Consider the following 9,151-nt stretch of genomic DNA (forward strand, 5'->3'; position numbering starts at 1 on the left):
TATTTTTTGGTCTTAGCTAAAATGGAAGCGGGAAGCTGAAAATTGAAGAAGTACAGGCGGGTGAACAAAAGAAGCAGAAACGACATAGTTTTGGCTTTGTTGTTTGATAAAAACACTCACAACACTTAGCAAAAATTTCAGACAAAATTTTCTTTCCCTCTTCTTGCCAGTTTTGGACACTATCATCATCTTCTTCTCTCCACTGCCATCTTGCTGAAATTATCCAAAAAATCACTTTGAACCACCATTTTCATCCCTAATTTGAGCTACCCAAAAGATTTGTGTAGATTTTGTGGAGTTGCAGATAGCAAAAATCCCTAGATCGGTGCGGCAAAAATCCCTAATCAGGAGGAGGAGCTGCTGCACAATCGGGTCACCGGAGGCCGCCTAGTGTTCATTTTGTTATCTCTCTGCCTCTCTCTCCGTCGTCGTCGTGCTCCTTCTCCTCCATCTTCCCAATTCTCAACAACAGCCATGATAATTCCAGAGAAGAACAGGAGAGAGATCTCCAAGTACCTGTTCCAAGAGGGAGTTTGCTATGCGAAGAAAGATTTTAATTTGGCGAAGCATCCCGAGATCGATGTCCCAAACTTGCAGGTGATTAAGCTGATGCAGAGCTTCAAGTCCAAGGAGAACGTCCGGGAAACCTTCGCTTGGATGCATTACTACTAGTATCTTACGAACGACGGCATCGAGTTCCTGAGGACTTACCTCAATCTTCCCTCTGAAATTGTTCCTGCTACTCTTAAGAAGTCCGCCAAGCCCCTCGGTCGTCCTATGGGTGGACCTCCTGGTGACCGCCCTCGCGGACCACCAAGGTTTGATGGGGATAGGCCCAGATTTGGTGACAGGGAGGGGTATCATGTTGGTCCCGTGGACCTCCTGGTGAGTTTGGTGATGAGAAAGGTGGAGCTCTTACGGATTACCAGCATGCTTTCAGGGGTTCTGGTGGAAGGCCTGGCTTTGGCCGTGGATCTGGAGGTATGGTTCAGCACCACCAAGTTCAAGCTTCTCTTAGATTCATGTTTTGCTAAATTATGTTATTTTGCAATTTAGGCTCTCAGATGTTGTAGTTGAAAGTTATGCATATTGAGATACGTAGTTGATTGAGACTTATCTATAGTTTTGGTTGCTCTAGGTATTCAAATCAATCTAAGGAATTTCTTAAAAACATGTGGTGGCACCTTTTTTCTGGGTTTAATGGATTATACGCTGGTGCTTCTTGTTACTGATAAAAAAAAAAAGGATAAGCAGGAGATTGCAAAGTAAGGATTTTTTATTCTTGTCATAAGGCAGAGATAATTTGCTCGTTCTTGGCATCCTAGATTCTCTATGAATTCCTTGCATTTGTATATTGAAGCGCTAATCTATAAATATTGAGTGGTTGATTTCTAGATATCAGATGTGATTTTTTGAATTCTTCAATTTGATTATGAGAATAATCAGATAAGTTTTCTAGTAATATGCTTTCTCTTGTGTACTTAGATTATAATTTGCCCTGGTGAGTTGCTTGTAGTCATGTTAATGCAATTATAGGAATGGTATTTTTGGCATGGACTAATGAATATTCTGCTTTCTTTGGTTTACTTACATGAATGTATTTTGATCGTCACTTCAATGCTGTTAAGATCTTCACTAAAAGAACCACCCAATATCCATAGTTGAGACAAGCTGAACTAGAAGTTCATTTTTTGGCTAATCATTGTAGGCTTTTCTTTGTTTCTCCTTTATATAACATACTACTTTATATAACACACTTCTATTAGACTACGTTTCTTGATACTAATGAGAAACATAAAATATTTGAATCTTCAAAGAACATGTATTACTTGTATTGAGCTAAAGAAGTAACTTATATTTGTAATCTCACTCTGATTATTTTGTAATTGATGGATAGAAATGTTAGTATTGAATGATGGGATATTTTTATGTTCTTGCATTAGATTTGTTTCTCATTGAATTTCCCCTCCTCTTGGATAGTGAATAGTATCTGTTCTCGTACAATACGTAGAATTTAATGGTAACAGTTTTTTGATAGGAAGTTAGTTGTGATGGACCCAAATTTGAAGCTGGCCAGCAGTAGAGGCTCCACCAGTCCCAAACAACTGCATATTGCTAATAGTAGTGATATGATTTGCAGCTTGCCTGATGCTGTTCTTGGTTGCATTCTATCACTAGTTCCTACAAAAGATGCCATGAGAACAAGTGTCCTGTCAAAAAGATGGAAATAACTGTGGCTTTCTATTTCTCATTATGTGTTTGATGAACATTCTTAAGGAGACAGGATGCTGTTTGTGAACCTTTTGAACAGAGTGATTCATCGAGAAACATATACTGATAAACTGTCAATTTCATGTCATGACTTACATGATCCATTGCTTCTTCATTCATTCCTGTGCAATGTTAGAGAGCTTAATCTTAGTTTTTCGGAATTTGATGGCCCATTCAACTTTTCAAGTTCTGCATGTTCTCTTGAATCTCTCATTTCTTTCAAACTGAAGCTAGGCTATAATGTTCCAATCTTCCATCTAATATCTGTTTTTCTAGTTTGAAGACCTTACATCTTGAGTGCATAACTTTTCCAGATAATTCTTCAAATCAGCAGCTATTTTCGAATTGCTGTAGGCTTGAGCATTTAGTTTTGGATAAATGTAGATGGACAACTCATAATAATGTCATCCATGCTGGAACGAATAATTGACTAATGTTTGGCACTTGAGGAATATGTATTGAAATGCTCGTGACTAATTAAGCATAATTGATTGGTTTGGAAACCGTTCTTTTCCTAATGAAGTTCGGTGAGTTCATGATGCCTCCTTAGAGCATGTCATTCTTAGGTTCTCACTCCAAGTCAAAGTATGCCTTCTTAATTTTTTTAGCTTTCTAGCTCTTTGGATTATTTCTTCTTCCAGAATATTTTAAAGCCTTTTTAGTGGATGCCAAACCTTAACTCTTTTCATCTCTCATTAGTCAGTGGGCTGATGATAATTATCCTATTCCTAAGAAAGTTGTTTCATGGAATTACTGAGTTGATTAACTAATTTTGACGAAAGACTTGCGCTGTTGTACATGGTATAGATCATTTCCCAGTTTGTCATGTTTCAAGGCTCTAAGTATTTCAAGTCACATTTGCTCTAATTGATGATTCTTAGCAATTTTACATTCATGTAACTACTAACTCTCTCGAATGCTTATCAACTTAACTGTGCCTTCAAAATGTTAACGTTCCATTGACTTTTGCAGCAACTACAGTTATTCTATTCTTTTCCAATGTTCAAGTAACCCTCCTATGCGCTCTTAGTGTAAGTTATGTAGGTAAGGCATTAGTTCTTTTGCTTAGTGATTTTTATACTCAAATTGCTTTTTCCTTTTATGAAACAGAACTTTGTAGGGACTCCAAAATCTGATCCCCTCCTTAATATGATTGCAGTCTTGGTTTTGCATGCTTCGTTCAGAAAACTTACCCCAACAAAACAATCTACACGAAGTGACAAAAACAGGAGGAGCAGTAAAAGATGAGGAAAAACGATGAAGTGTTGAAGATTACTGTCTGTACATTGTAGCTGGCCAGACTGCCCGGACCATATCTGTTTGCTGAACCTATTAGCTATATGTCCTACAAATACTAGTGTCCAATTTTATCAAATCACAAACTAGGTTCGATTCATCTGTTCTTTTCTACCTCTCTCTTCTCACGGGTACTCAATTATTGACTAGTTTATCTTTTAGGAAGGATATGTATTGGTCATTACTAGAACTGATTTTATGGGATTTGGGAGCCAACATTTGTGGTTCACTTTTGTTTTGATTAATTTGTAGATGTGTTATGGCCAAATATATGAATTTGCGGCATATATTCTATGTTGATTTTGTCTTTTGTCAAATTGAATGTTCTGCTATAATTGTTGAAAATGCCAGGAAAATACTATATTTGTAATGGCCAATTTCAACTCTTTAAGACAAAACTCAGTGACAACCTTCAAAGCTGTCACTCTTAGCCAAATTTAATTTTTTACTATAATTGTCAGAAATGCCGTGATAATGTTATATTTGTAATGAACAATTGTAGCGCTTCTAGACAAAATTGTAAGTTTGCTAAGTGACGACTATTCTTGTCACTGAATACTAGGAATGACAGTAACAAGTTCAAGTCGTCACTGTAGAGTTCAAATTTGTGACGACTTTTGCTATGTTTTATGACAAAAAAATAAGTGAAACAGTGACAAGAAAATTCGTCACAGAATGATAACCGTTAGTGACGACTTAGTCCTCGTCATTAAATAATAAGATTTAGTGACAACTTTAAAAGGGTTGTCACACGTACCTATTTGTGACATAGAATTAGTGACAACCAAGTGACAATGGAAAAAGTCGTCACTATATTCATATAATGACGACTTTTTGATTTTTAGTGATGACTTTTTATTGTCACAAAAGGCCAAATTTCTTGTAGTGAGAGATTGTTTAAGAAACAAATGAACTTAATAAATACTTGTATAAATAGATTCAAGGTATTGTATACAAATTCATGTACTTTAATTCATGAATTACATAATTTTATGATCAAAGACATGAATCTATTCTTACATTTAGGGATCCCCACATACATGAATATATAGTTATCATAATGTATGTACATCTTAGAATCATTTGATTCATAATACAATACATGTATGTACATTCTAGAATCACTAGATACAATTTTAAAAATTTTCAACAATCCGCCGCCATTTCCAAAATTTAGAAAATGGACTTCCTGAAGGTCACCAATTAATCTCATACGCATATGCATAAATAATGGTGTTTTTTGATTGAACAACTATCTTAGTGAAGGTTCTTTAAAATCAATCCTAGAAGATGGTAGACAAGCTTTGAACCACTTGTTCATTGGACTAACCTCATAAACACATCACACATTGAGCAATGCACAGCCATAAGTTCTTCAATGATACATTTTACGGTATTGTATCACTATCCTTTCATGAATGTTACAAAGCAAAGTCATTAATTTTGTGGTTTGTCGAAAACCAACATTTATATAGGCGACATGTTAGTAACCCCTACCATTGATGGCACTTTTAAGATTCGTTAAGAGTTCAATAACTCACCCTTGCATTTGCACTGGTGAGAATAATATGCACTATTCTACCTTGAGATGTGTAAATTTACATAGTACACCAACCACTAGAATAATGTACTTTCACTCATTGAATTCAAAACTAGACATTGTATCTAGCGTTGAATTGAGGTTCCACCATTAGTGATCAAGAATTTGGGACTTTAAACCCATCCCCCTTGATGTTCTTAACACCAAGTTCCTTAATAACCTTTTTGTCAAAGGATCACTTAAATTTTCATTAGATCTCACAATGTCAATTGATATGATTCCATTTATGATCAAATCTTTGACATAACTATGTTTTAAACCATTATGCCTTGACTTACCATTATACATTTGACTATATGCTTTAGCAAGTGTAGCAGCACTATCAAAATGCTGAGATAGGTGACAAAGGTGTTGGCCACAATGGTATATCACAGAGTAAATTTCGTAGCCATTCAGCTTCTTTGCAAGTCGAAGCAAGTGCTACAAACTCTGCTGCCATTGTTGAATCAGTGATATAAGCTTGTTTCTTAAAACCCCAAGAAACTGCATCTCCACCAACATAAAGATTCAACCACTTGTCGACGAGTGATCATCTTTATTAGTGATCCAACTAGCATTTAAAGATCCTTCTAAAATTGAAAGATAACAGGTATAACATATACCATAGTCCTTAGTGACTTTTAAATACTTCAATATTCTGGTTACACCTTGCAAATGTAACCTACTAGGGTTGCTTGTATATTTGCTCAATATACCAACAGCATGTACAATATTAGGTCTAGTACAAGTCATTGCATACATTAAACACCTTATAACCTTGATATATTCCAATTTAGATTTTGGATTCCCTTCATTTTTTACAAAATTTATTTTGGAATCCAATGGTGTTAAGACTAAAATACAATAACTTTGATTGAATTTGTTAAGAATCTTTTCAATATAATGCAATTAAGATAACATTATATTGTTCTTGTTTCTTAAGATTTTTATGCCAAGAATGACATCCGCCTCACCCATGTTTTTCACATCAAATTTGCATGAAAGCAAAGCTTTGGTGACTTCAACTTGCTCCAAATCAGTCCCAAAAATTAACATGTCATCCACATATAAACAAATTATGACACCTTTGCCATCATTAAACTTGTTATAAATGCATTTATTAGATTCATTTATCTTAAATACACTAGCAAGAATAATTTGGTCAAATTTCTGATGCCATTACTTAGGTGCTTGTTTTAGTTCATATAAAGACTTTACAAGTTTACACGCCTTATGCTCTTGACCAGGTACTACAAACCCTTCGTGTTGTTCCATATATATTTTTCATTCAAATCACCATTCAAGAATGTTGTTTTAACACCCATTTGGTGAATGACTAGATTTTGGATAGAAACTATAGTAAGTAATACTCTAATTGTAGCAATTCTGACTACTGGAGAGTATGTGTCAAAATAATCCGTACCATAGTTCTGTGTTAATCCTGTGTCAAAATAATCCGTACCATAGTTCTGTGTTAATCCTTTGGCAACCAACCTGCCCTTGAACTTATCAATAGTTCTATCAATCTTCATTTTCTTCTTAAAGATCTACTTACAACTAATTGGTTTTGAACCAGGTGGCAAGTTTACTAATTTTTAGGTTTTATTATCCATAATTAAGTCCATCTCATAATTTATAGTATCCTTCCAAAAAGGAGCATCTTGAGATTTCATTGCTTCTTCATAGGTTTTGGGATCAGCCTCAATATTGAAGCAATAAAGGACTTGATTGCTCAATGTATCTTTAGTTCTTTCGACTAGATACATATAGAAGTCCAAACCATTTTCAATTCAATGGTTTCATTTTCACCAATTTTTGTCAATTCACTTGATTTTGGACTAACATTTTTTATGGAGGTGAATTTATTTTCTTAAAAAATAGCATCCCTAGATTCAATTATAGTATGAATCGAAATTGAATCATTATGTTCAATTACCATAAACCTATATGTTTTGCTATTTTGTGCATATCCTAAGAATATACACTCTACACCTCTTTCTCCCAATTTCCTTTTCTTAGATTCTAGGAGTTTTACAATAGCCCTATAGTCCCAAACTCTCAAATAGGTTAGATTAGGCTTTTTTTTATTCCAAAGTTCATAAGGGGTTATAGAAATCCTTTTGTTAGGAACTCTGTTTAGGATATGACAAACCGTTAACAAGGCTTCATCCTAAAATCCTTCACTTAGTCCAGAATTTGATAAAAGTGCATTAATCATTTCTATCAATATACGATTTTTCCTTTCGACTACACCATTTGGTTGTGGTGTATAAGGAGCAATCACCTCATATTTTATCCTAATAGATTCAAAACAGGTAATATCATAATACTCTCTACCTCTATCTGTTCTTAGACATTTGATAAAGGTTTCACAATGAAATTTAACTTCTGATTTGTATGTCTTGAATTTTTGCATTGTTTCATCTTTTGAGTGTAACAAGAAAACATGACGATATCTAGTATAATCATCAATAAAAGCCACAAAATACTTTTTATAACCCAAAGTAGGAGTGCCATGCAAATCATACATATCGCTTTGAATGAGATCTAAGATTTTTGAAGATCTTTCAACTTTAGAAAATGAATTTCCTGTGATTTTTGTCAGCATGCATGTTTTGCATTTTCCTTTAGTTTTGTCACAATATGGTAGCAAATCAAGTCTCATCAGTTCATGCATTCTATTGTAGTTAACATGACCAAATTTATTATGCCACAATCCAAAAGAAGACCCAATCAAATATGCAGAAACCATATCATTCTTATTATTTCTAGTAGCAAGTACATTCAATTTAAACATCCTATTGCAAGGATAACTCTTACCTACAAACATACCACCCTTAGACAAAATAAACTTGTCAACCTCAAATACAAGTCTAAAGTCAAATTTATTCAATAAACTAGCCAACACCAAGTTCTTCCAAACTTTCGGTACATAAAACACATTTGTCAATGTTACAAAATTGTCGGAAGTAAATTTTAATTATACTTCTCCAATACCTTGAACTGGAATTGTAGCAGAATTTTTCATGTAAACAACAGTGCTTTCATCCACTGGTTTCATGAACTTGAAGAACATTTTATTGTTGCATACGTGTCGCGTAACACCAGAATCAACCCACCAAGTAAAATCATGTTCAATCATATTGATCTTAGAGATCATAGCTACAAGATTTTTGCTTGTGTTGTAGGAAGACTCTTGTATCTCCTTCTTATTTTTAAGAATCTTGCATTCGCACTTGAAATGTCCTTCTTTCTTGCAATAGAAGCATTGTCCCTTCTTCCTTTTCTTGGATTGGTTCTTGGGTTGTTGGCCCTTCTTACTTCCTTGAGACTTCTTAGTTTGTCCCTCTTCAACCACATGCACTTTTGAAGTAGAATCTTTATTCTCTTCAAGGATTTGTGTATCCCTTTTTTCTTACATGCAAATTTTCTCTTCTACTCAAAGAGACTTATCAAGAATCTCAAGAGAGATATCATCCTTTTTATATTTGAGATCTCTCTTGAAATCTTTCCAAGAAGGTGGTGATTTGTCTACTATAAAGCAAATAATAATAGGTTCATCCATGTGCAAATTGTATTGTGTGAAATGATTAAGAAGCATTTCAATTTCACTAAATTGCTCCATAACAGACCTATTATCTACTATTTTATAATTATTAAAAGCTGAGACAAGAAACTTCTTACTTGTAGCATCTTCTTGCATGTACTTGGACTCCAAATGATCCCAAAGTTCCTTGATGGTAGTAATTAAATAGTAGACATCAAATAGGCTGTCAATCAGAGTATTAAGGATGTGATCACGGCATATTTCATCGCCGTTCTCCCATTTCTGACATTTTCAGATTTCTTCAAGAGTTTCTTCATCGGGATTGATGATCAATGGCTTTGGGGTGGTCAAAACATAGACCACTTGGAGTGTCGTGAGAAGGAAATGAACACATTTTTGCCAATGAATGAAATATCCTCCATCAAACCTCTCAAGCTTGACAATATTCGATGCCAACT

General features: G+C 34.6%; 1 pseudogene; it reads left to right on the plus strand.

Moving 5' to 3' along the window:
- Positions 1-195: 195 nt before the first annotated feature.
- On the plus strand, positions 196-3,591 carry LOC113781139 (annotated as a pseudogene).
- Positions 3,592-9,151: the final 5,560 nt, after the last annotated feature.

The sequence above is a fragment of the Coffea eugenioides genome, chromosome 8 (assembly GCF_003713205.1).
Source record: "Coffea eugenioides isolate CCC68of chromosome 8, Ceug_1.0, whole genome shotgun sequence".
Classification (NCBI taxonomy): domain Eukaryota; kingdom Viridiplantae; phylum Streptophyta; class Magnoliopsida; order Gentianales; family Rubiaceae; genus Coffea; species Coffea eugenioides.